General features: G+C 66.9%; 1 long non-coding RNA gene across 1 annotated transcript; it reads left to right on the top strand.

Moving 5' to 3' along the window:
* The first annotated feature begins 638 nt into the window (after positions 1 to 638).
* Positions 639 to 21,367, top strand: LOC123806188. Its single transcript, XR_006783439.1, has 6 exons — positions 639 to 760; positions 13,117 to 13,264; positions 19,333 to 19,550; positions 19,800 to 20,075; positions 20,167 to 20,941; positions 21,242 to 21,367. It is a non-coding gene; the product is annotated as an uncharacterized LOC123806188 (long non-coding RNA).
* The last annotated feature ends 1,584 nt before the right edge of the window (positions 21,368 to 22,951 follow it).

Below are 22,951 nucleotides of genomic sequence, written 5' to 3'. Positions count from 1 at the left end.
GTCCTGTAGGGACCAGTGGCACAGCCTCCCTACCACCCAAGCTGGGTCCTCAGGGTGCACCCTTCATGTGGGCTGGGCACACCCTCCTCTTGTAGTTGAGCCTTGGTTGCTGTGGCAGGTCGATGGGAGGAATTTACCCAGAACCGGTCAGCTGCAAGGACTGGCTGTGACCACGGACCACCAACCTCCGCCCTCCATGGAGGACCAGCTGTGCAGGGGCAGGGTGGTGGTGCTCCCACGCGGTCTGTAGCTGTCCAGTGGGTGCACTGGGCCTGGGGTTTCCTGGGTGGTGCAGGCCAAGGTCAGCCCCCACCTGTGTTTTGCTGGGGCAGCCCTTTCTGAGCCGTAAAGCAACCTGAGATGGCTGCTACTTGTGCTGGGCTTGGGGATTCCCAGGCAAAGCCAAGCTGTGAGTCTAGGCTGCTAGTTCCCAGCCCAGGGCTCACTGAGACCAGCTGTTGCTTGTTGGAGAGGATTCCGGAAGCTGTGAAGCAGGAACCAAGACCAGCCAATCCTATGGGAAAGCAGCTTGGGAGGGGCGGAGCCTCTGCGGATCTCCAAGGCAGTTCAGACAGTTTTCACCAGGTCAATGGAGTCTCAGAAATGGAACCAGCCTGCCAGCTCCGTGGGGGAACATTAGAAAAGGGACAATGGCGTCTGCTCACCCTGACACCAGACACTTCAGCTCCTCCCTGTGTGCCACTGGTGCCTTTCAAGCAGCCACCCCGGTGCTGGAGCTCGGAGGAGTGATTCTGAGTAGGTGAGTCCCTGTGTGGGTTCTGTAAGAGGAACTGTTTGGGCTCCAGAAGTTTCTTCCAGTGACTCAGTCCCTGTAGGTTTTTGCAGCCAGACGTTGTGGGGACCTGTCTTCCTGGCACTGGAGCCCTGGGCTGGGGGCCTGGTGTGGGGCTGGGACTCCTCGCTCCTGAGATGTCTCCCCTGAATTGTTATCCACTACACGTGGGCGAGGGACCAGCCCATTCCGTGTCTGCGCCCCTCCTGCCTAAGTCTGGATGGACGTGGTTTCACTAAGTCTGTAGTTGTCAGACTCCCATTCAAGTCAATTTCTCTCGGTTCCGAGTGATGGTGGTTCTACACTTTAGCTGTAATTCTGATGTGGTTGAGTGAGGAGGTGACTCATGTGTGCCTGTGCCGCCATCTTGACAGAAAGCTCCGTAATTGGGTCTTTGACATGCTGTTTAGTCTCCGTCATCGTCACTGAGTACCTACTGCGCGTACTTACTGGGTGCCAGGCCTGGGTGGGGCTGGGAGCGGTGGGTGCAGGGGTCAAGGGCTGTCTCCAGGCGCTCGCCGGCCCCGGAACAGCATCGGGCCACACGGGACACTGTGAGCCGCGTCAGGGGCTCTGGGACGGCTGAGCGCGGCCACCGGCGTGTCCCCTTCTTCCGGGCCCCACACGCGAGGCGGCCCGTCGAGCAGATGCCCGGGAGGACCGCCTGCAGGTTTCCGGGAATCGAAGCCCAGGTCGGCGTGGGGCCAACCCCAGGCCCCAGCCCACGGCTGGGGGTTTGGCTGAGACACAGGGCGCTCCTCTGCTCACACGGGCTCCAGTGCAGGTCCCCGCGGTGGACTCTCAGGAGAAGTCCCTCGGGCGAGGAGAGAGGGGTGAGGCCCGGGGCGCAGAGGCTCGTGCCGTCGAGCGCGAGTCACAGCCGTGCCGGGCTCCGAGGGAGGGCCCCTCTCATGCGGCCACCCGTCCGGGCAGCCTGGCACAGGGCAGATGGGCCGGCGACCCCCTGGCCCCCACGGTGCCGCCCCGGCGTCCCCTGTGTGCTGTGCCCGCCGGAGGGGCGCCCGAGGGCAGGAAGGCAGGGACGTGGATCCGCCCACCCGGCTCCCGAGCCCTCGGGAGGTCCCAACCCGTGGTGGGACTTTCCCCCCCTTTTTTTCCTTTCTTTGTATTTTTGTGAGACAGGATTCTCAGTCTGAAGAACTGTCTAGTGAGAAATTTACGGGCAGAATTGACTCTTTGTCTCCAAGAAGTCACGAAGGAAACAGTCAAAGTGATAATTGTATGCACAGTTCAAAATATTTTAAATGAACTTGTTCTTACAAAGAAATAAGTTATGAAGTTAACTTTTGTGTGTGTGCGAGTAATTAAACTATTGTCACCACTTTAAATTACCATCCATTGTTAGGTTCCATCATGAAATCTACCTCTTTACTGAAGAGTAATGAGAAATGCACTTAATTAACAGTTGCTGCGAGCTCCAGCCGCTGGTAAGGTGGTCGCAGCCTGCGCCTCCAGAGCACTCCCCGCCCCCCACCCCGCTGCGTCCTCACGTGGGGCCTGGTGACGTCACGGCGCCCTGCGTGCGCACGCTCTCCCCCGTGGTCCGGTCGCAGGAGGACGCGCTGCGGTGCAGGGTGGGCGCCAGCCCCCCGTGGGCCCCTCCCCCACTTGGGCCTTTGCTCTCCTCGCCGGGTGTGCGGCGCGACCCGGGAGCGGCACGGAACCGCCGCCGCCGCCAAGGTGACTGGGGTTCACGAGTGGGCGGCGGGCCCAGAGGAGGGTGGGCTGGGGGGGGGCTCTCGGCGGCCCCCAAGGAGGAGGAGGACGCCCGGCTCCTTTCCTCGCCGTTTGGACGGAGGTGACGGGTTTCTTCCGGCGCTGCCGCCGCGGCCCGCGGGGCTGGGAGGGGCGCGCGGCGCGGCGCAGGAGAAATAAGGCCCATCAGCGGGATAATGAGGAAAGTAACGTCTCCCCGGGGAGGCTGGCGGGGCTTTCATCAGACCAGCCCCCTTCCCCGGCTCTTGCACGCCCGCGCTCCGGGCCGCCGCCTCGCCCGCCGTCCCCCCTTGTGGGGCCTCCTCCCACTGACAACCACGTTCTCGGGACCGGGCCCCGGGCCCGCACGGGCCTCGGGAGCCTCCCCCTCCTGAAAAGTACTGATTCGCTCCTCTTTCCTTTGCTCCGTGGCTCACCCACCCCTCGCACCCTGCAGCAGGGGCCTCGGAGCCAGCGGACGGCGGGGGTCGCTGCCGGGGGAATGCAGGGTTTGCCCCGCGGTGGGCTCGGTGCCCTGGGCCGGAGTCGAGCTCGGGCAGGGTCCCCTGCGGGGGGCAGACAGGGCATGGGGTCCGAGCCGGCTCTGGCGGTGCAGGTCCGCCCTCGTCCCGCTTCCCACTTCAGCCCTGCGGACGGCGGGGCCTGGCGCCGGGGCTTGGCAGGCCGCTGGGTGTGCAGAGCAGCGGGTCACGGGCGCGAGGGTGGTCCTATCCGTGGCCGCGAGGCTGCTGCAGGCTCCGCCCTGGAGGGGCAGCCGCCACCCACGGGGGGGGGGGCAGGAGCGTCCGCACCCAGGTGCCACGCGTGGCTTTCCCACGGCTGGCCTCTCTGCGCCGAGGGCCCGTGGGCCGTGACCCTCGTGGGGTCTCGGGTAGACGTTACCGGCAGATGGGCGGGACACAGCGGTGTCCGCCCCTCGGCAGCGCCTTGTCCGCTGGAGGACGCCTGGAGAAGCAAGGCGGGCTGTGGCCCGGGCCCTTCCGGCAGCCCGGGGCCGGGACGCCTCCCCCACCGCCCGGGCCGCGGCGCACACGGGGAGCGGCAGTCACAGGCGGGCGCGCTCGCGGGAGCCCTCCCGCCACGCGCAGCGGAGGACCCGGCCTGCACGTGACTGCGTCTGTGCAGACTCTGATCCACTTACTTAATGAAATACATAATTAACATATTATAATTGCAGTAAAGATGGTTTTGACAGAAATCATTTCCCGTATCTAATACCGTGGTAATTTAATCTGTTCCCCACTCCCTAACACGACCCTCCATGATTAAGTTTCATAAGAATTTTTTGATTGATTGACTCATCTGACGGGCGCGGGCCTTGCGGAAGGAGTGTCTGTCAGCTCCGAGCGGCGGCAGATGGCTGCAGGCTCCCCCCACGGCCTCCCTGTGTGGTCCCGTCTCCCCGCTCTCCTCCTGCCCACCCTCCCTCCCAGAGGCCCGTGGTCCACCCTCCGCTCCGCCCGCCCAAGCCACGTGCCGTGTCTGCTGGGGGTGGTGACCCCGGCCGGGCAGCAGGGCAGCCTGCTGGGGCCCAGAGGCCAGCGTCTGTCACGTGCTGTGCCCTGCCCTGGCCCGGCCCAGCCCAGCCGGCTGCCCCATCTCAACCCCACACCCACTGGGGCTCTGCCCTGCTCCTGGGCCTCAGACCTCTCCCCGGCTCCCAGCCCTGCCCAGGCCAGCAGCACCCCTGGGGGAGGGAGCGGTCCCGACACCCCGACAGCTCCTGTGGTCGGTGGGGGCTGCACTCCGGGAGAACCAGGGGCTGGGGGGTCGCCGAAGGTGTGGTCGCTGGGGGCATGAAGTGTCAGGTGGCCCGGGCTGGCGGAGAGGCCCGCCTCTTCACAGAGCCGGAGGCCGGATGGGGCCTGCAGAGCGAGGCAGGGGCGGCCCCCTGGGGAGGCTGCTCGCTGCCCTCGAATCTGTGTGAGGCTGCGTGTGAAGCGCCCACCGTGTGCCAGCAACTTGGGACGCTGAGCCCCACCGGGCCGAGGGGCCAGCGGGCCTCAGTGGGGCCGACGGTGCCCGAGGTGCCCGGCGTGCCGGGGGCAGGGTCCTCGGGACTCATCCTGCCCAGGGCGCGGGGTGCCCTGAGCAGGGGCGAGGCAAAAAGGAGGGCACAGCTGGCGACTGCCGTGGGGGGGGGGGGCGGGGACACCCGGTTGCCTGGCGTCTCCTGCGGTCAGGGGTCGGAGGGTCTCTCCCGGGGGCCGTCCCTGCCGGTCACGTCCAGGGCCCCGCCAGCGCCCCACTGCCCAGCTGCTGTGCTGCACCCCCTCCTTCCTGGGCCCCGGGACAGGCGGCTCTCCCTGCATCTTGGCGGTGTGGGCACCGCAGTACAGGGTCTGGGAAGGCGGGCGCCCGGCCCTCCAGCCACCCGAGGCCCAGCTCAGGACCCAGAATGGCCTGGACTCGGAGACCGGAGTGGGTGGCACGTTGCCGTCAGCGGCCCTGCGGCCTCCTGTGGGCTGGGGTCCCCTCCCCCACCCCGCGGGCCTGGCCCTGGGCACTCCACTGCGCTGATGCAGGGACTCTCAGACCCTGCAAGGTTGTGTTTCTTTCTGATTTTAATTGGAATTAGAACTTTTTCAAAGGATGCCTGAGAGAGCTGTGGGCCCGGATGTCCGGGTGAGACTGGGCCTCCCTCCGCCCTGACCGCGGGCGGGGCGCCCCCACCCTTGCCCAGGGGTGCAGCCCAGAGACGCCAGGGCGTGGCCGAGGTCTGGACCCCAGGGGGCCCTCCAGCCACAGGAGGGGGCGTGGCCTGCAGGTGGGCGTACCTGTTGCCGTGTGAAAGTGAGGGTTTCCCTGCGTCTCCCAGAGACCCTGGGGTGGACGCGGAGGCAGCTCCGGCTGCCTCTGTGCCTCCCGCAGCCGGCCGGCGTCTGCACGGGGCTGCGGCATCTGCCGGGACCGGGCTGCCCGGGCACCGGCTAGGGACCACCAGGGCAGGGCTGAGGCCCGAGGAGGGCGGGGGCGGGCGGGCGGGCGGGCGTCCGTCTGCCGAGGCTGACAGCCGTCCGGGAGCGCGCCTGCGGCCGCGGCCGGGGCGGGGGCGGGGGCGTGAGTGGCAAGCACACAGGAGCAGCGCCGCGTCAGCTGCCAGCACGCTGCGAGGCCTGGGTAGCAGCCCGAGTCTCGGGGGAGCGCGCGGCAGTTCAAGTGCGCACCAGACAGAGAGAAAACAATTTCTGGTGCCAATAACGGAGCGCAGATGAAGAATGTTTTAATATTTGAAGCTGCTTTATGGCAGAAGCGATGACAGTGATGGACTCAATGTCAGCTTTCTTCCCTGAAATGCCATCTTTCCTCCGCGGGCGCTCCCTGCTCCGGAGGCGGGCGGACCTAATGCCGCGCGCCGCAGCCATTGATCACGGATTTTCTCCTAAATAGAAAGCTTGCCAGGAGACCAGAAATTCTGGAATTTATTAGGATTTCTTTAAGAGCCACTTTAGCTCAACAGTTCTCATTACTGTCTTTACAATGTTACTTATTTTTCTTTTTATGTCACATGATTTGTAAAGGGCTGGTGCTCGGAGAACAATGTGCGATTAGACCGGCGTGCGGAGCCGGGCCCGGGCAGAGGGGCTCCCGGGGGCGAGAGGAGGTGGCCGCGTGGGGCCCGCCCGCCGGCGGCGTCTGCGATCAGAGAGCCAGCGCCAGTGGGGTGCCTGCCACCCGGGGTCTCGGCGGGAGCTGTGATGAAACGGGGTCGCCTGTGCGTCACACCGCTGACCTCCGTGCCCAGGGCTCAGCCTGACGCCCGGCCGTTCCCATCCCGGGTGGGCGCCCCACGCCCGGGGCGGGGCGCGCACGCTCCCACCGGGCTCTGTTCCGACTGCGGTGGGCCAGGCGGGGGCTGACGCCTGGTCACTGCGCCTGCGCACGGGCACGTTGCTGCGGGAACGCCGAGGCGGCGTGGGCGGGCGCCGTATCACGTACGCGCGTGTAACGTGCCAGCGGAGGCCCCATGTGGTGGCCGCTCCGGGTCAGGACGGAAGGAGCCCGTTCGCCTGGGAAGGTCGGCTGCACGTTTCTCTCTTCCGGCGCGTTCCGATGGGCCCCGGGCCGCTCACACGGGTGCGCCAGCCCTGGGGGGCTGCCTGCCGCCAGAACGCTGGAGAAGTGCAGGCGCCCGCCGGCCCGCAGCAGGGTCCGGGTGGGGACAGGGTGGCGGGGAGACCTGACCCGGCCCGGCCCAGGCTGCCTCCTCGCTGGGTCAGCCCCTGCCTGGTCACGGGGCGCTGAGACCCCTCCCCCTGGAGGACGTGGCCCCCCAGGGATTTCCGAGTGCGGGGCAGGCGCTGGGTGCTGGGGTGAGAGGGGACAGGCAGCTGGCAGCTAGTGGTCCTCTGACTTTCGGATGTGCCCGTCTCCCCAACATCGCAGGAGACCGGGGACCCTCCGGTGGCAGCGGCTCCTGAGCCACGTGCGAGGGAGAGAGCACCCTGGCCCCCGAGTCCCCTCGCTCACAGCGGCTGAGCCGCCACCACCGTCTGCCGAGGAAGACGCGTCACTGAACGTGCAGGGCTGGGATCAATAAAGCTTTATTGACAAACACGGGCGGGGCAGGGTAGCCTTTAGCCACAGTTGCCCCCTCCCGGTCCAGCCTGACCTTGACTCCGTGGGCAGGGAGACCGAGGTCAGTAAGGGGGAGAAGCTCTCCCGGGCCCCGCCGGCCCATCACGGTGCCCACGGGCGTGTGTGGCCAGGCCTGCTGCCCTCGCGGGCCTGGAGGGGCACGGGTGGCCGGTCCTGGGGCATGGGGGGGGCAGCAGTGGGAGGCGGGCGGGGGGGCAGAGTCCGGCCAGAAGCCTGTGGCCGCCCGGAGGCCACGCCGGGGCGCCGTGTCCCGGAGCAGGCAGTGGAGGGGCACCGAGTTGTCACGGGCTGTCACCAGGCAAGGTCTGTGGGTCGGGGCCGGAGCGGCCTTGACGAGGCAGTGACAGGAGGCGGGCGTGCGCTGCGCGTGGGAGACGAGAGACAGAGAGAGAGGCGCGCGGCGCAGAGCACATGGCCCACCCCGGCCTCCCGGGCGCAGGGCGCCCCCGCCCAGCACCCCGCCCCCTCGCGTCCCAGCACGCGGCCGCCAGGGCCCTGGGGACTGGCTTCCGTCCCGGCGCGCGGCCGCCAGGGCCCTGGGGACTGGCTTCTGTCCGGGCGCCGGCCTCCCAGGGGCCTTTCCGGGGAGCCGTCCCCCACGCGGTGCGTGCGTGCTGGGGGGGCAGCACCTGTCAGCTGCCTGAAGGGCGGCAGGGGAAGCCGGTCGCCTGTCAAGGCTCCTCACGGCGGCTCGCGTCAAGGCGGCGAGACGGCTGTCACGGCGCAGCGAGGCCGGGCGCTAAAGCCAGGCGACCCTTCTCCCCGCACGGCGGGGCGGGCCCGCCCGCAGCCTGTTCCGTGGGAGTGGCTGGTGGCCTGTTTTCGAGGGAGCGAGTTCTCGCCTGTGGCCCAGACAGCACCGTTTCCGTGGGGGCGGGGTGGCTCACCTGTTCCGCCCCCCTGGGCTGCAGGTGGTCGGTCGGTGGCCGAGCCCCCAGGCGGGCGAGCTCATCAGCGGCCCCGCCCTCGGCTGCCAGCAGGCACCCACGCCAGGGCGCCAATCTCAGCCTCGTGGCCACGAGCCTGAGTGGAGGGGCCTCGTGCTGGGAGCCCGCCCACGGCGTGGGCCGCCGAGGTGGCCACAAACGCAGCCCGCCCTTGTCCTCGGGCGCCCGCCTTCCCCAGGACGCCCGGCAGCGTTCTCACTCCCACCGTCTCCGGCGACCTCCTCACCTCCGCCTGGGGCCGGGGTGGGGAGCGTCCCGTGGGCGGGAGGGGTGCCTCTCAGAAGTCCCCTACAGCCTGGGCCCAGCTGAGCGCGGCCAGCCTGGGGCGGCCGGACGGCCCGGGACCGAGCCAGCGTCAGGGGTCGGGTGCGAAGGAGGAGGGAGGGGGAGGAGCTCTGCCGTGCAGCGGGGTCCCCTGCGGGGAGGAAAGAGAGACCCCCGGGCATGAAGGAGGCTCATCTGCTCTGAAGCGCGCTGGTTCTGGTTCTGGTCCTGGCCCTGGCCGTGCTCGTGGGGGCCCACTGCGCCGGCACACGGCACTGGGTGTTGCCCACAGGCGGGGCCGCGGTGAAGGGGACGGTTCGAACCGTGGGGTCTTCCGCTCTCACCCCTGCGGTTCCCACAGGAAAGCCCCACCCGGTGACCCAGGGGTTCACCCCAAAAAACCATGAACTTCTCTCCCTCTCCTCCCTTCCCAGCGTCTGCGGGAGCAGAGCAGGTGGGTGTGGGCGCTGGCCCGCCTCCTCCCTCGGGCCCCCTACCCCATAACATGTGCTTTGCTGCCCAGGGGCCGTGCCCTCTGGGTGCTCAGCCTCCGGCTGGGAGGTAACAGTGGGCGGGGCCTGTGTGGCTGCCCCTCCTCCTCCTGAGAGCGTGGCTTCTGCCCAGCAGGTGCGTCGTGCTCCTGAGCTGCAGGGAGCAGACTCGGCGTGCAGGAGGCCGCAGGTGCTCAGAGCCGGGTGGGGGCGGACGCCTTGGGTGCGCAGGCGTTGGGGGGTGGGCCTGCCTGTGACAGACGGGAGAGTCTGTGGCCGCGGGAGTCCCTCCGTCTGAATCTTTCAGGCGTCCTCCTGGCCGGTCTCTCGTTTGTGAGCCCTGACGGGCAGGGGCCACTGGGTTCTGGGTCCCCGCTCCGACACAGGGGCCACGGAGACGGCCGAACCCTCACCCGTGGGGGTCGGGGGGCTCGGGGACAGGCCTGGGGGCCCAGCTCCTGTCCGTCCCCGGCCTCCCGGGCATCTCTGTGGCTTAGACCGCATGGCCGCAGCCAGGCTCTGGCCAGCTTGTCCTCCAGGCGTCCTGCCCCCAAACACCGCTTGTCCCAGAGGATGAGGGCAGGCGCCCCCAGCAGACGGGCAGAGGGACAAACACCTGGAGAGCGAGCTCCTTCTGTCGTGGAGGGTCTGCCGCCCCTCCCTGCACTCCCCTGTCGCTGCTTGAGGAGACAGCCGCTGTGTTTGTTTTAAAAGCCTGTGTGCATTGTTACACGGTTTCCGTTTAAAAATGTATCTATATATAAACTGTTACATTATCTCTGGCTGCAAGCATTACTCCCTGCCGGCCTGGGAGCTGCGTGGGGCGTGTCTCTGTTTCCTGGGGCTTAGGGGTGACGAGGGCTCGTGGCTCTGAAGGTTGGGGGCACAGCACCTGGGAAGTGGGGACTCCAGCTGTCGCCACAGCAAAGACGCGGGGGCAGTGCCAGGTGGGACGGGCCTCAGGGAGAGACGGGAGAGGGCTGCTCGGCCACCATCCGTCGTGACCCGGCACTTACGTGACCCCGAGGGCCAGGGCTCCCGGCTCTGCCCCGGGTGCCTGGCGGGCTCTCCTGGTGACGCCAAACCTCAGAGCCGGTCCGGTCTCTGCCCCCACCCCCTCGTAGCACCAACCCAGGCAGCCACGTGGCTTCTTTGTGGCTTCCCACTGCCCTGGGCCCGGGCAGCCCAGGCTGGTGTGGCCTGTCCTGTCCTGTCCTGCACGCTGGCCTGCCTGCCTGTGCACCCACGCAGATGCCCCAGAACGTGTGGCTGGGGGAGCAGAGGCCGCCGAGGGGCCAGCCCCGGGGATGTGGGCTCCAGGCCCTCGGGGGAGGCGCCCCGTGACCCCTTCTCCAGGAAGGTCCGGGGGGCTGTGTCCCGGGGCTGTGGCGGCAGAGCCAGGATGAGGAGAGGACAGCTGGGTGTCGGGAGGGGAGGGGGTGGTGCACCCCCCAAGGCTGCAGGGGTCCAGGGAACGCGGACCCTGCGCCCAGAGCCAACAGCCCTGCACCGTCCTCCCCGGGCAGGAGCCCCGAGCCTGCCCCGCACAGCCCCACTGGGCGCCTCAGCGTCCCACCGGCCACAGCCCTGCTGGGCGCCTCAGCGTCCCACCGGCCACAGCCCTGCTGGGCGCCCGTCCCCGGTCACCCTCCCCGGCCCTGGCCCCGTCTGTGCGGCTCCTCCAACTGCCCACATTCTGTCCGTTTGTCGGCGGCCGTAAATATCGGAGCAAAATGCAGCGAGATGGCTGGCGAGGGCTGCGGGAGCTGTCGCCGTGGCTCCCCCGCCGCTGAGTGACAGCCGGGCCGGGGAGCCAGCAGCCTCCTCCCGCGCGTGGAGGCAGCCTTGGAGACGGGCGCGGTGGACCCCCGAGCCAGGACGGTCGGTGCCAGTCAGTAAATCAGTCACACTGTGATTACGGCGGCTGACAGGGCGCCGTGACAGGTTGCCGCGCTCGGGGGGCTCCCTCCAAAGCCGCCGAACGCCCAGAGCGAGCGGCTCCAGAGGGGAAGGGGGCGAGCCGTGAGCCTGCTCCGGCTCCGGGGGCGCAGTCCGGCCGCGCCCCCCGCCCCACTGCCTGGCCGGCCCACGGCTGCAGAGCAGTCCCCTCCCCCCGTGGGCCCCCCTGCCCGCCCCCTGCAGGCCTGGGGTCTTTAATGGGTTCCCGCCGCTCTCCGCCGGAGCAGCTGCTCGGTGCCAGGAGAGCCGCGCAGATTTGTAAAGTGGCGAGCCCTGCTAATTAGCTCGGCGCGGTCGCCGTTCTGACAGCGGCCCTGGCGTGGCGGAGGACAACTGCCTTGAAGTGACTGCGGGCTGCCTGCCCCCCCCCAGCCCCCCACCTCCGCTCGCGGGAGCTGTCCCTCCTCTTCACGGACTCTGTCAGAGCCCCCCTCCCGGGAGGACCCCCCACCCTGAGGCCGCTGCGCGCCGTCCCGGCCCGGAGACCCTGGCACTGTCTCTGGGGGCGCTGGGACCCCAGCTCCAGGCTGGTGGCAGGGGGGTGCGCAGGGCGTGTGGGTCCAGCGCGTCACCGGGTGCGGTGCAGGTGCAGGTAGGGACGCCAGCCTCCCACAGGTGACAGGTGCCTCCTCCTCTGCTCCCTCCCCTCCCCAGGGGGCTCCGGGGCTCTGGACCGGCTACTGGGAAGCCCCACCTTGCCCACGAGGACACGGGCCCAGGAAGGGGGGGATGGCCGAGGGCCCCCCCCCACCAGGTGAGGCGGAGCGGGGGCTCCCGCGTCCCCACTCCCACCTCGCCCTGCAGCGTCACCGTTGCAGCCACGCCGCGGGGCACACAGCCCTCCGCCCCGGGGGCGGGTGTTTCTCCGGCCGGGCCCGCTGGGTGGACGGGGCGGCTCTGCTCCGGGCAGCAGGTGGGACTGGGGTCGGCTCCCCCCGTCCTTCACTCCAGGGCCCGGGCCGCAGGGACGGGGCTGCCCGGGGGGGGGGTGTTCGGTCCCGGTGGACGTGGGAGTGGCCGAGGGCAGTCAGACCCTGCACGTCGACGCCCCCTGCGGTCACACCACGTCTGGTCAGTGGTCATCGGACAAAGCGACCACGGGGCCGTGTCCTGAGGCTGAGGGCGTCACAAAGACACCTCGCAGAAGCCGGGGACAGAGAGTCCCCTCAGGGACGGAGGAGGAGTGGGAGACCACCCAGCTGGTCACGGTCACCGTCCCTCACCAGGACGAGGGGGATCCCCCGAGGCTGATGCCGACGGTGGCCCCCTTCTCCCTCCGGCAGCAGCCGCCGCTCGCTCCCCGTCGCCCCGGGAGCTCCTGGGGTGGGGTCCCGTCAGGGCGCCTGCGTGGGGTCTCGGCCTCCCCCACCCTTCCCCGGCAACTCCGGGGTCCCACGCAGTCCGACCCCGGGGGCTGCCTCCCGCCGCCCCCCCCAACTCAGGGCGCGTGCTCCCTCCCTCCAGCCGTGGTCTCAGCTCCCCACGCCGGCCCCCGTCCTCAGTCCCCACCACCTCTGCCCCCGGGGGCGCCGGTGCCCCCAGCCCGGACCCGACCCGGACTCACAGCCCGGCCCCGGAGCCCTGGGCAGCCTCTCGGGAAAACGAGACACCGCGAACGCGTCCTCCGCGTCCTCAGGGGAGGCCCCCGCCGGCGGAGGGATTCCTCCGGGGGCTGCGGTGCGGCCGCGTGCACGTGGACGCTGGGTTCTTCTCGGCGATTTACACGCAACTTCCAAAATAATTCCAACCTGTGGAGTTCTGTGGGGGGGACGTCGCAACGGAGACAGCGTTTCCCGAGCGAACCAACCCGCCTACGGCGGACGCGGCTCTCCACGGCCTCCGCACCGTCGTGGGCCTAATTCTCAGCGAGACGCGGTCTGATACACACGCGCGATTACTCACGCCTCTCCCCCCTGCTTCGAGGAGAGAAAAACCTACCCAGTATTGCTGCTGTTCTCACCCCCTAATTCCTGAAGTAATCCACAAAACCAAACGAGGAACCTGAAGGGAACAGCAAAGTAATGGGCGGCTCTCGGAAGAGAGCAGCCGCTTCTCAGCTTCGAGATGAATTCATTTCGCTCCGTGCAGACGTGTTAAATCTATTCCCATCCACATATTCGAGATGAGTTATTTCACTACATTGTTGTGCTGTACAACATGAGTTATTTTGGTGAATTAAATGCTAGGGTGTAATTTTCAAAGGAGACCGAGATTTGTAAATGCAGAGCAATTTATGTCAGTGTTTCAATGTGATTATTAAATATTGCGGGAAGTACATCTCGTAATCTCCACCTTTTTCCTTTTGTCTTTTTCTGTGCGCTCACAGGTTGCCGTGCAGGCGGGTGTCGCCACTCTGGAGACGTCAGAGAATGCAGCTCCTGCCGTCCACGGAGTTCTGTCTCCCTCCAAGGGCGCGTGTGCCCTCCCTGCGCCCTCCCTGCGCCCAGAAGGAGCGCCTGCCCCGAGGAAGAGAGGTACATGAGACCCAAGGGCACTGCCTCCGCGCACGGCCCCTCCGCCGGAGGCTGGGGTTCATCCCCGGGCAGGTGCCTGGGCGGCAGGTTCAGCCAGGGCCCCCGGGTGTTGCTTCAAGCGGGAGCTGCGGGGACTTGGGGCTGGATCTAGGGCCCCCGGCCGGGCGCACCTGCTGGAGGCACGCGCTGCCGCCCTCCCCAGCTGCCCTGCCGCGGAGTGCGTCAGGAAGGGGGCAGGTAAAAACACCACGGGACAGGGGCGGCCTCCCCGTCCCTGGGGGAACCCCGCCCGCAGTGCCGCCAGGCCTCGCCTGGACGCTCGCGCCAGGCGGCTGGCACACAGCGGGACTGGACTTGGGGGCCGCCCCCTGGGGTCGTTCGCGCTGACTTGAGCTGCTGTCGCTTCCCCGGAAAGTGGGTGTCCCCGGGGAGCAGGATGGGTGTGTTTGGACGCTGGCACCAACAGTGCAGGCGGCTCCCGGCTCCCAGTCAGGGCTCCGCTGACTGCGGGGGGGTGGGGGGGGTGGGGACCGGCCAAGGTGGCCCTGGCCCCCAGTGCTCAGGCGGCAGTTGGCTCGCGAGATCTGGGTCCTGGTCTGAGTTCCCCTGTGACAGCTTCCTCCCGCGCTGACTCTGTGCTCCGTTCACACCCCGCCCCTTCGGTGGACCCGCCCGTCCGTCCCGGGACCAGGGGTTTGGGGGCCGGTCCTGCGGCCGGTCCAGCCCCGATGTCGGAGAGCCGCAGAGACGGGGTCTCCGCTGTGCGCCCCGCAGCTCGCGGGCGAGCGTGCCTGTGGACACGGGGAGGCGCTCCCTCTGCGCCCCGTGGGTCCCGCCTTCCCCGGGGAGGCCCGGCCAGCACCACCCCCCCCATGGCACCGCCGTGCCTGCCCCTCTCGGGTGGGTCTCAAGGTTTCCAGAGGCAGGTGGCACAGGTGCGTCCCCAGACAGCTCCTGCGTGCACGGTGGGGTCTCTCCCTGCCCCCAGGGGCTCCCAGGGTGCCGGGGCTGCTGGGCCCCGCAGATGCGACTCTGGGCAAGTTCGCACCCGCTCCCTCGCCCCTCCTTTGCCCTGCGAAGCGGCACTTCGGCCCCGAAGATGCCACATTTCTGAGGAGAATGGAGGGACCCCACAGGGAACCGCAGGGCCTGGGAAGGCGGGTCCTCCCACCCCTTCCTTCTCCGCCCAGATGGGAGGTTTTCAGTAGTTGACGCCGTGCAGTCTGACCTGGACGTGTTCGGTGTTCGTGGAAGCAGAGCTGCTTGTTCCAAGTGCGACTCTCAGCGAGAAGATGCAGCGTCCCCCCCGTTCTGACTTCACGCTCAAGGGCCAATGAACCGGACTCTTCCTAAGCATCGGCAAGAGAGGCCAGTGCACTGCCCCAGGCTTGGGGGACCCTGGACAAGGAGCCGACCCCCCAGGACTGACCCGGGGGCCTGCCGGGTCAGCAGAGGGGAGGCAGACCCACCCGCCAGGATCGGCACGTGCCGAGGCGTCGGACGCCGACACCCTGTCCTTCTGTCCCTTCTCCTTCTGGTCTCCTCTCCCCCTTCCCCGGCCTCGGTCCCCGGGGCTCAGCCGTTTCTCAGACACTTAACCGCCTGTCTGTCATCCCGGACGGGGCACGTCCAGTCTTTATGGACTTTTCAAATTAATCCGAGACGGTCCCCCCGTGACCTGCCCTTGCTGGTGCTGCCGCGCGCGGCTGTTTAATTGCGGAGGTGGCCTCTGGCGGCCGCTGCCCCCAGTGTTTAGCGAGGCTGGAAATATGGATGTTCGCAGGGAAACTGGCAGACGGCTGACCAGGCACTTTTACTCATAACACACCAGTAAAACTTTAACTCGGAAGATTTAGTGTGCGCGTTCCAGCCAGCAAGCTGCAGCCATATGCAGATTTTTTTTTCCAACTTCTAAACTGATGGTTTTGCAAAGTGTGCATAAGCAGCCTTTATTGATTATGATGTTAAAAATTGAAGGCGTCAGTATCATTTAGCCCGAGACAGTTTTAAAGGAAAAATGAACATTCATTTTCATTATGAACTATGAAAAGGCCAGGGGCTGCCGAGGGCCACGTCCGTTACTCCTCAGAACCCGGGGCGGAGTTCTCTCAACTCGGCGTCTCGTCACAGAAACCGTGCGCCCTCGAAGGGTGTGAGTCAAGTGCCCGCACAACGGCTGCCCGAGGCGCGGCTCCGTGCGGCTCCAGGAGCGGCCCGTCGGCGGGGCTGGGCCACGGCCGCCACGGGGGACGGGTTCGCACTCTGCTCTGCGGGCCAGCGTCCCGCCCCACCCCACGCGGAGCTGAGCGGCCGCAGGGGTCTGACGGGGACCCCCACAGCTGGGCGGGCCAGTGCCCGGCTCCCACCCTCACGCGTCCCCCCTGCAGGGGCCGGTCGGCCCCGCCTGCAGGGCCCCTGGGCCCCTGTGTCTGCGTCCACCTGCCAGGAGGAGCTGGGCGCAGCGCAGACCCCACTGACGTCGGCGGGACGCCCCTCCTCTCCTGAGGTAACGAGAAAAATGCCCAAAGGTGTTTCCTTCTACTACAGCTTAACGGATTCATAGTTTTTTTTAATTTAAGACAATTTTAGATCTTCACCCAATGATAGGTTTATTGATTTTAGAGAGAGACGAGCATCAATGTGAGAGAGAAACATCAACTGGTTTCCTCCCGTGTGATTCCCCGACCCCGGGAATCGAACTAGCAACCTTCCGGTGCCCGGGACCGCACGCCAACTGAGCGCCACCCGGCGGGGGTTGTTTTTCTGTTAAAACGGGAAACGGCGGTTCCGTCAGAGAGGACGACAAGGGCAATTCGAGAGGAAGGTGCAGGAGGCCCCAGGCCTTGGCACCAGCGCCGCGGGGTGGGGGGCGGGTCTCGGCCGCCGTCCCTGCACTGGCCGCTCCCCTCCGTGTGCAGGTGCTGGGGGCCCCGGGCCTGGCAGGAGGACCCCGAAGCCAGAGGCGCTGGCGGAGACACACGGCCGGGACCCTCTGCAGCCGCCGGGGCAGGGCACTGCCGCTGCTGCGGGACACGGTTCTGGGGCACGGGCAGGCGCGCACGCGGGGGCAGCAGCAGACCCCGCCCGTCCTCCTCGCTGGGCCCCTGGGCACCCCCGCGGGACCGGGGCAGAGGAGGGTCCTCCTCTCGTCTGCGACCCGGCGGCCAGGGCCGATGCGGTGAGGTCGAGGGACAAGGCTGTGTCCTGTCTGGGCCCCAGACACTCACTGCGGCCCCTTCCCACTGGCGCCCAGACTGGGGTCCAGAAAGGCCCCTCGCGTGGGGGGCCGGCGTGCGAACCCAGAGAAACGGGGGCGGCAGCGCCCGCCCGTCCCTTGGCTCCGGGCTCCGCACTGCCGTGGGGCTGGGGTGGCCCCTTCCCTGAGCCCCCAGTCGGCCCTGACCGTGGCGACAGGGCCCTGCGGCGGCACAGGAGGCCCCCCGAGTACCAGATGCTCGCTGGGACCGGCACCGGCACCGAACACCAGGTGCGTGTGTCGGGGAGGACCCGGCGGCGGCGGCGGGAGTGCGGCCCACAGGCAGACCCCGTGTCCCCGGCAGACGCCCGCGGGAGAGCCCTCCGCGCAGCGGCTCCAGTCCGAGTCTGCGGAGAGCAGAGCCTCGTGGAGCCGGTCAGGGTTTCGGAGAGGACGCGCCGTCCCTCCCCCGCCCTGCGCGAGGTTCCAGCCCGCCTCTGGGTCCGCTGCCGGCCCTGCAGGGGCCACGCTGTCCTCTGCGTGTCTGAGCCTCAGGCGCCCCCGGCGCACCCGGCGTCACAGCGCTAGTGCGAGGGGACAGGGTGAGCAGGGACTCGCTGTTGCCCGCTCGCTCCGGCGCCCACTTTGGGAGGAGCTGCCCTCCAACTCGGCCCGCGCTCAGGCCCCGTTAGTGGACACTGTGACACGAAGCGTCGCTGGAGGTCAAGGCTCAGTTTCTCCGGATGGACGTTTGGAATTTCGTGGACTCACAGGGTCCAAAGAGGCTTTACAGCTCAGCCGAAAGCCACTGAGGGTGGGGACAAGGCTCCGCTGGGCCAGGCCCGGGGGCTGAGTGAGGGGCGGGCGGCGTCCTGACTGCCCGCGGCGGCCGGTGTCCCGGGCAGGCGCCGTGTGCGGACTCCGGGCTGGGGCTCAGAGCTGCGCGGAGTCCCGGGTGAAGGAGTGGACGCCCCGAGAGGCGCGGTGCCTGTCTAGGGCCCGCAGGGCAGCACGGGGCCGAGCCCGCGTCCAGTGGGGGGTCCCGTAGCTGTGGCTTCGCTCCGGGGTGGCAGCGTTCAGGGTCCCACAGAGCGTCCGCGTGGACGCGCCTGTGAGTGGCTGGGCTCGGCCGGAGCGCCGGGAGGCTCTGCGGAGTTAAGGACTCTTTCTAGCTCGGGTCTGACTGCTGCGCGTCGGTAGCAGCTGCTGCCTGGTGTCCGGCGTCCGGAGACAGACGCGGCTCGTGCTCGTTTGCACCCCTCTGCACCCCGCTTCCCCGACGGCCTGCTCCCCGTCATTCACAGGGGGGACCGCGGGGCCCCGAGGCTGAGCCTGCCCTTTCCCCACTCTGCAGCAGGGTGTGGGCGCAGGAGCGGAGCCCAGCGAATCCGTCCTGCGGTCCCCGGAAGACGCGCCCCAGGGCTTTGGGAGGGGCCGGCACCCGTTCAGTCGCGCCCTCGGAGGAATTGCGCGGGTCCAGCCACGCCCTCGGGGTGCCGGAGCGCGCGCGCACGCGCACAGCCGCCTCCGCCGGCGCTGCGACCTGGCTGGTTCCCAGGCCTCCAGTTAGCTCCCCATCAAGAATTAATGCAATATCATGCACACACCATTACTGAAAAATTCTACGCTGTTTTTTGCCAAGTGTTCCTATATAACAGTTTTATCACAAGTCTGACAGCCTCCATAAAAATTCCAGGCATTCCATATCAACAGCCCTCTTTGTACTAAGTTATTAAACATTAAATTTTTATTCGTCATTTGTATTCTGTTATGCAAAATAAGCTCCTTGATAAGATGTGTCTTCTTAATTGGGCCCTTGATGCTTCTTGGATTGGAGTTGTCAGATTAGCTGGAAGGAGAGGCGGTGCGCGGAGCCAGCCCGCTGCCAGGAGACCGATCGCGCTGCAGCGGCGATATTGAGTTAGCGGGGCCAACCCGAGGGCAGCGCCCGGCTCAGGTGAGGCTCCGCATCTGTGCCGTCTCCTGCTCCGGCGCGTTTCTCCTGGCATCAGCAGGGCTGATGGAAATAGATTTGTTGGTTGTTTACAGCGTGCAGCTGTGGGCAGGCTGCATGGGAGTTGTAGGGGATGGAGGCAGATTTGTACTGAGACTAAAATATTGAGCTTTGCTCCCGTCAGCAGTCTGCGGAATCTTATTGTCGAAAACTTTATCTCGTTGTAGCTTTCCCCAGGGTGGTTTTCATTTGCAGCTGCCCTGGTCTGTCTCTCACCGCCCGTCCCCCGCCGCCACCGCGGCGTTAGTGCTTGGCGGGAGCCAGCCCGCCCGCCCGGCCGCGCAGGCGCCCGTGTGGCTCCTCCTGCGGGGGCTGCTCGCCGGGCTCGGCGGCGGGGCGGCCATGTTCTCTCCCTGCCACGCGGGCCCCGGGCCTCGGCGCTGGGGACCCGGCCGCTGGCTGCCCTCTGCGCCGAGCCCCTCGGCCCAGACGTGGTGGGGAGCTCCACGGGGAGGGCCAGTGCTGTGGGGGGGGCACACTCGGTGCCCCCCGTGCTCATTCTGGTTTCCAGGTGGGACCTGGGCAGGTCCCTGCAGCTGTTCTTTGTCCTCAGACGCCGCTGAGGGGAAAAGGGGAAGCACACTGTCCCGGGCGCCAGGGCGATGCCGGTCACCCAGTGGGAGACTCGTCGGTGCCCCGTGGGGCCCTCTTGGGGGTTGTTGAGGTCAGAGGGTGTCCTTGGTTTTCAAACAGTGGTGCGTGTCTGCGTGTCTGGGGCAGGAAGGACAGCGGGTCTCTGGCGCTCAGGACAGAGCTCAGTCTGACTGGAGATCCTGCTCCAGCGCCTCCGCCTGGGGGTGGGGTGGGGAGGGCGGTGGCAGACCCTCTGGCCGGTGCCAAATGTCCCTGTTCTCACAGGAGAAGCCCCTGGCTGGCTGGACCTCCTGAGCAGGGGCAGACCCCCAGGTCCCACCGAGGAGGACAGACCCTCAGCGGAGTCTCTGCCCCTGAGGCCAGCGGAGGGCCCTGTTCGCTCCCGGAGACGAGCCCTGCAGAGGAGGGGCAGGCCCCAGCGCCCAGGTCTCCTTCACGGACGCGTCCATGGCATGCGGGAGTGCGGCCGGAGCAGCAGAGAGGTGAGCCTCCCCGGAGAGACGCCCTTGGTCGTGGGCTTTGCTCGGAGCCTGGCCTGAGTTGTCCGGTTGGCCGGCCACTGGCCCCAGTCCCCAAGACGGCCTTCCGCTGCCCGACCCGGATGCCCCTGAGGCAGCTGGTGTCCAGATGCCCATCTGCGGCCTGCACCCCGGCAGTGCCCATGCGCGGGACCTCAGTGGAGCTCGGAGCCCAAGGCCTGTCTCCTGAAGCATCTGCTCCCCCTCCCACAGGAAGCGGCAGCTCCCTCACGGCACAGACGGGACACCCGTGCGCGGAGACGTGAGTCCACCACGGCCCGTCACAGAGCTCGCAGCCCGAGTGGCAGGAGAGAAGAAGAAAGGGACAGGTAGGAGCCCCAAGCCCCAGCCTCCAGGTCCGGGGCCGCCCCCTCGGCGAGCGCGACACACCCTGAGTGGCTGTAACCTCGACGCTGAGGCCCACGCTGCCGCTGATGACAGAGACACCGCTGGCCCGACTCGGCCCCCGACCTCCCCACCCATGGCCCCGTGAGTAATGACAGACAGACATTATCTACATTCCAAACACATGCAGGTTAATGAAGGATCGCTCTTTTCTGGTAATCCATAATTCTCCTAGATAAGGACGCCTTTTCCCACACGTCTGAGAGCCAATAGCCACTTGGACCAGAGTGGCCTTGGCTCCTGGCTGCGTCCTGACATCTTCAGGAGGTCGTGCGTGCGGCAGGAGCGGCTTGCAGAGACCGAGGACGGAGGATGATGTTCCTGGCAGGCCCGGCTGCTGGAGATTCCAGTTTCCAGATCTCATTATCTGCAGGTGCCGACACGGGGGCTGTCAATCACAGAGAGACGTGAGAAACCGCAGCCACACGGGGGCCTGCCTGACCCCCTCCTCTGCTCTCTGGGGATGGAGAAAGCTCCGAGGGGCTGTCTTACAAGGAGTTCAGCCCCACTGAGCGAACCCCAGGACTTGGCCTTGTGGGCGTCGGCTGCCCACGTGTGACCCGCAGCAGGAGGAGCCCCTGGTGGCTGCCTGGCCGCAGGAGCGGGGCCGGTCCAGTTGCCTCGGACCCCGGGCACCTTGCTGTGGGCACCGGCAGGCATCCACCACCAGGACTCCACGCTGCTGCGGGCCCCCGAACACCAGCCCTGGAGGGTAGTCACCTGCTGAGGCCAAAGGTCCCGGCCAGGGCTCGTCCTGAAAGTCTCCACCATCCACAGAACAACACTAAAAAAAGTGAAACCCCTGCCTACAAAATAAAGGTTCAGAAAAGAAAGGTTCAGAAACAGCGCCGATAACCAGGCAGGCACGACACCGCTTCCTGAGGCTTTGCCTGACTTCCCTAGTGCCGGCCTGCGGGAGACCCCCAGCCCCACAGGGCAGGCACCGGCAGGTGGGAGCCTCCTCACAGGACCCAGGGCACATAAGGGAGGGATGGGCATGCCCCGCTCTTGCTCTCGGGGAGACGTGGTCCCCACAGAGCAGCTCCTGGGACGCGGGGGCCCCATGGGCAGTGGTTGGGCCGGAGGGGTTCCCGTGCATCCGAGGTTGGGGCTCCTTCCACAGTAGTGGCTGCCCACCCCGCCCCCAGCTCCAACCACTCTCACCAAGAAGACGTGTTGGCCAGATTGTCTAGCTTCTTAAAAGAAGCTAGAAATTCAAACTTCCATTCACTTACTCATTTTAAATTCAGGCCCCTGGTTCAGATCTTAAGAACAACACAGTAAAAACACTGGGCGTTGGGATGCCCACTTACTGCTTCTCCGCTGAGGACTGAGAGAGGATTCCCGTGGGGGAAACCAGGAACACCACGAGGCCGTTGCTTCCCCAGAGCCCTCGGAGTCTCCGCGTCCGGTCGGCGCGCACAGAGCCGTGCGTTCCCAGGAGGCCGGTGCGAGAGGAAAGCACTCACTCTTCCTTCACGCCATCGGTGGGTTTTTTCCTAAAGTTTCAAGAAATTGTCCTTTTACACAAAGTATAATTTGGTCTTGGATTTATTCACTAACTTCCCCCCAGTAGAGTCGTTCTCGAGAGGCCTTGGCTGTGGGCCCAGGCGAGGGGCCTGCCCTGCCAGTTGGGTCTGTGAGCACAGAACCAGCTAACGAGACACGGAGCGGCTTTTTCGGAGACGGCGGACCCAGACCGCAGGTCACGTGGCTGCAGCCTGCACGGAGGACGGCAAAGTCTCGCCTCCACTCCCCTGCCCCCCGCCCGACCTGCACGGACCCAAAGGACTGGGCATGACCGGAACTTAACACCAGAAACTCTCAGAAGCTCAGGGTCTGCTGTCCAAGGAGATTGGTGCCGGCGCCCCTTTCACCACAAACAGCCGAGCTCCAAGGTCCTCCAGTTAAACCTGCCACCAGTGTCCCGCATCCCCGGTGCCCCCAAACCCTTAGAGCCCTTGGCCTGGCCCAGGGAGCAAGTGGGATGTGAGGCACCAGTGGGGTCCTAATATCTTGGTGGGAACCTTCTTGATCAGTAAACCTTTCCTTCCTCCAAACTCTGACCTTCGGGTTTTGGCCTTTCAAAGCTCGGCACAGGCATGGGGACCAGGACAAATGCCAGCCCCCTCACCGTCTCTCTGCGCCTCTGCCCGCCCCGCTGCCTCCTCTCCCACCACCCCCAGACACGCTTTCGGGGTCGGTCTGTTAGGCCTGTTACGGCTGCAGATGCACAGAACTCGGAGGAGACTCTCCCCACTCCCCTGTGAGTTTCTATTTCTTCCCTTTGCCTGTTGGACACTGTGAGGCCGTCTGGCCGGTGCCCTTCAGCGAGTCGTCAGTGTCTCTGAGTAGCAAACACGAGGGCGACAGCAGCCAGCCCGGGGCCACCGGGGACCAAGTCCGCTGGAAAGGCCCCTCGTGCCAAACAAGGGCAAGTGCCGAAGGCCCCCCGCCCCTCCTCTCAAGGGATGAACAGGGGAGACTGCCGTGCAGCCGGCAAGCAGGGCCAGGGTCCCGTCTCACTGTGGGTGACTCGCGAGGAGCCCGAGAGGAAGTCCTCCCTTTGCACGGGACGCGTGGCTGCCCCCAGCGGTCCGGGCCCGCGGGCTCCGCCCCCGCCCAGCCCCGGAGCAGCCCTGACAGCTGAGGCCAGGAGGGCATCACCAGAGCCTCTCCGTGGAGACTGACGCCCATTTTGCTTTAAAATGTTGAAGCTGATTGATTCTTTCCGACAACAGTTTCTCAAAGGCTGTGTCACCTGCCTAATGAGTTTGAGCCTTTGCGCAAGGCGAGGGGTTGACAGACCCGCTGCCGGCCAGCCTCCCGTTCCCGCGGAGACCTCGCCGGCCACTGGGCCGGCAAGAACAGGGAGGCCGATGCGGGCGCTGCCTCACCCCTGGCCCTGCCTGGACACCTGGCTGAGCTCCTGGGACTCGCGACCCACCCCCGTGCAGCCC

The sequence above is a fragment of the Phyllostomus hastatus genome, unplaced genomic scaffold, assembly GCF_019186645.2.
Source record: "Phyllostomus hastatus isolate PE091 unplaced genomic scaffold, TTU_PhHast_1.1 phas_scaffold_345, whole genome shotgun sequence".
In the NCBI taxonomy this organism is placed as follows: Eukaryota; Metazoa; Chordata; class Mammalia; order Chiroptera; family Phyllostomidae; genus Phyllostomus; species Phyllostomus hastatus.
Note: the sequence above shows the minus strand (reverse complement) of the source record. Positions and strands in the feature narration are given on the sequence as shown.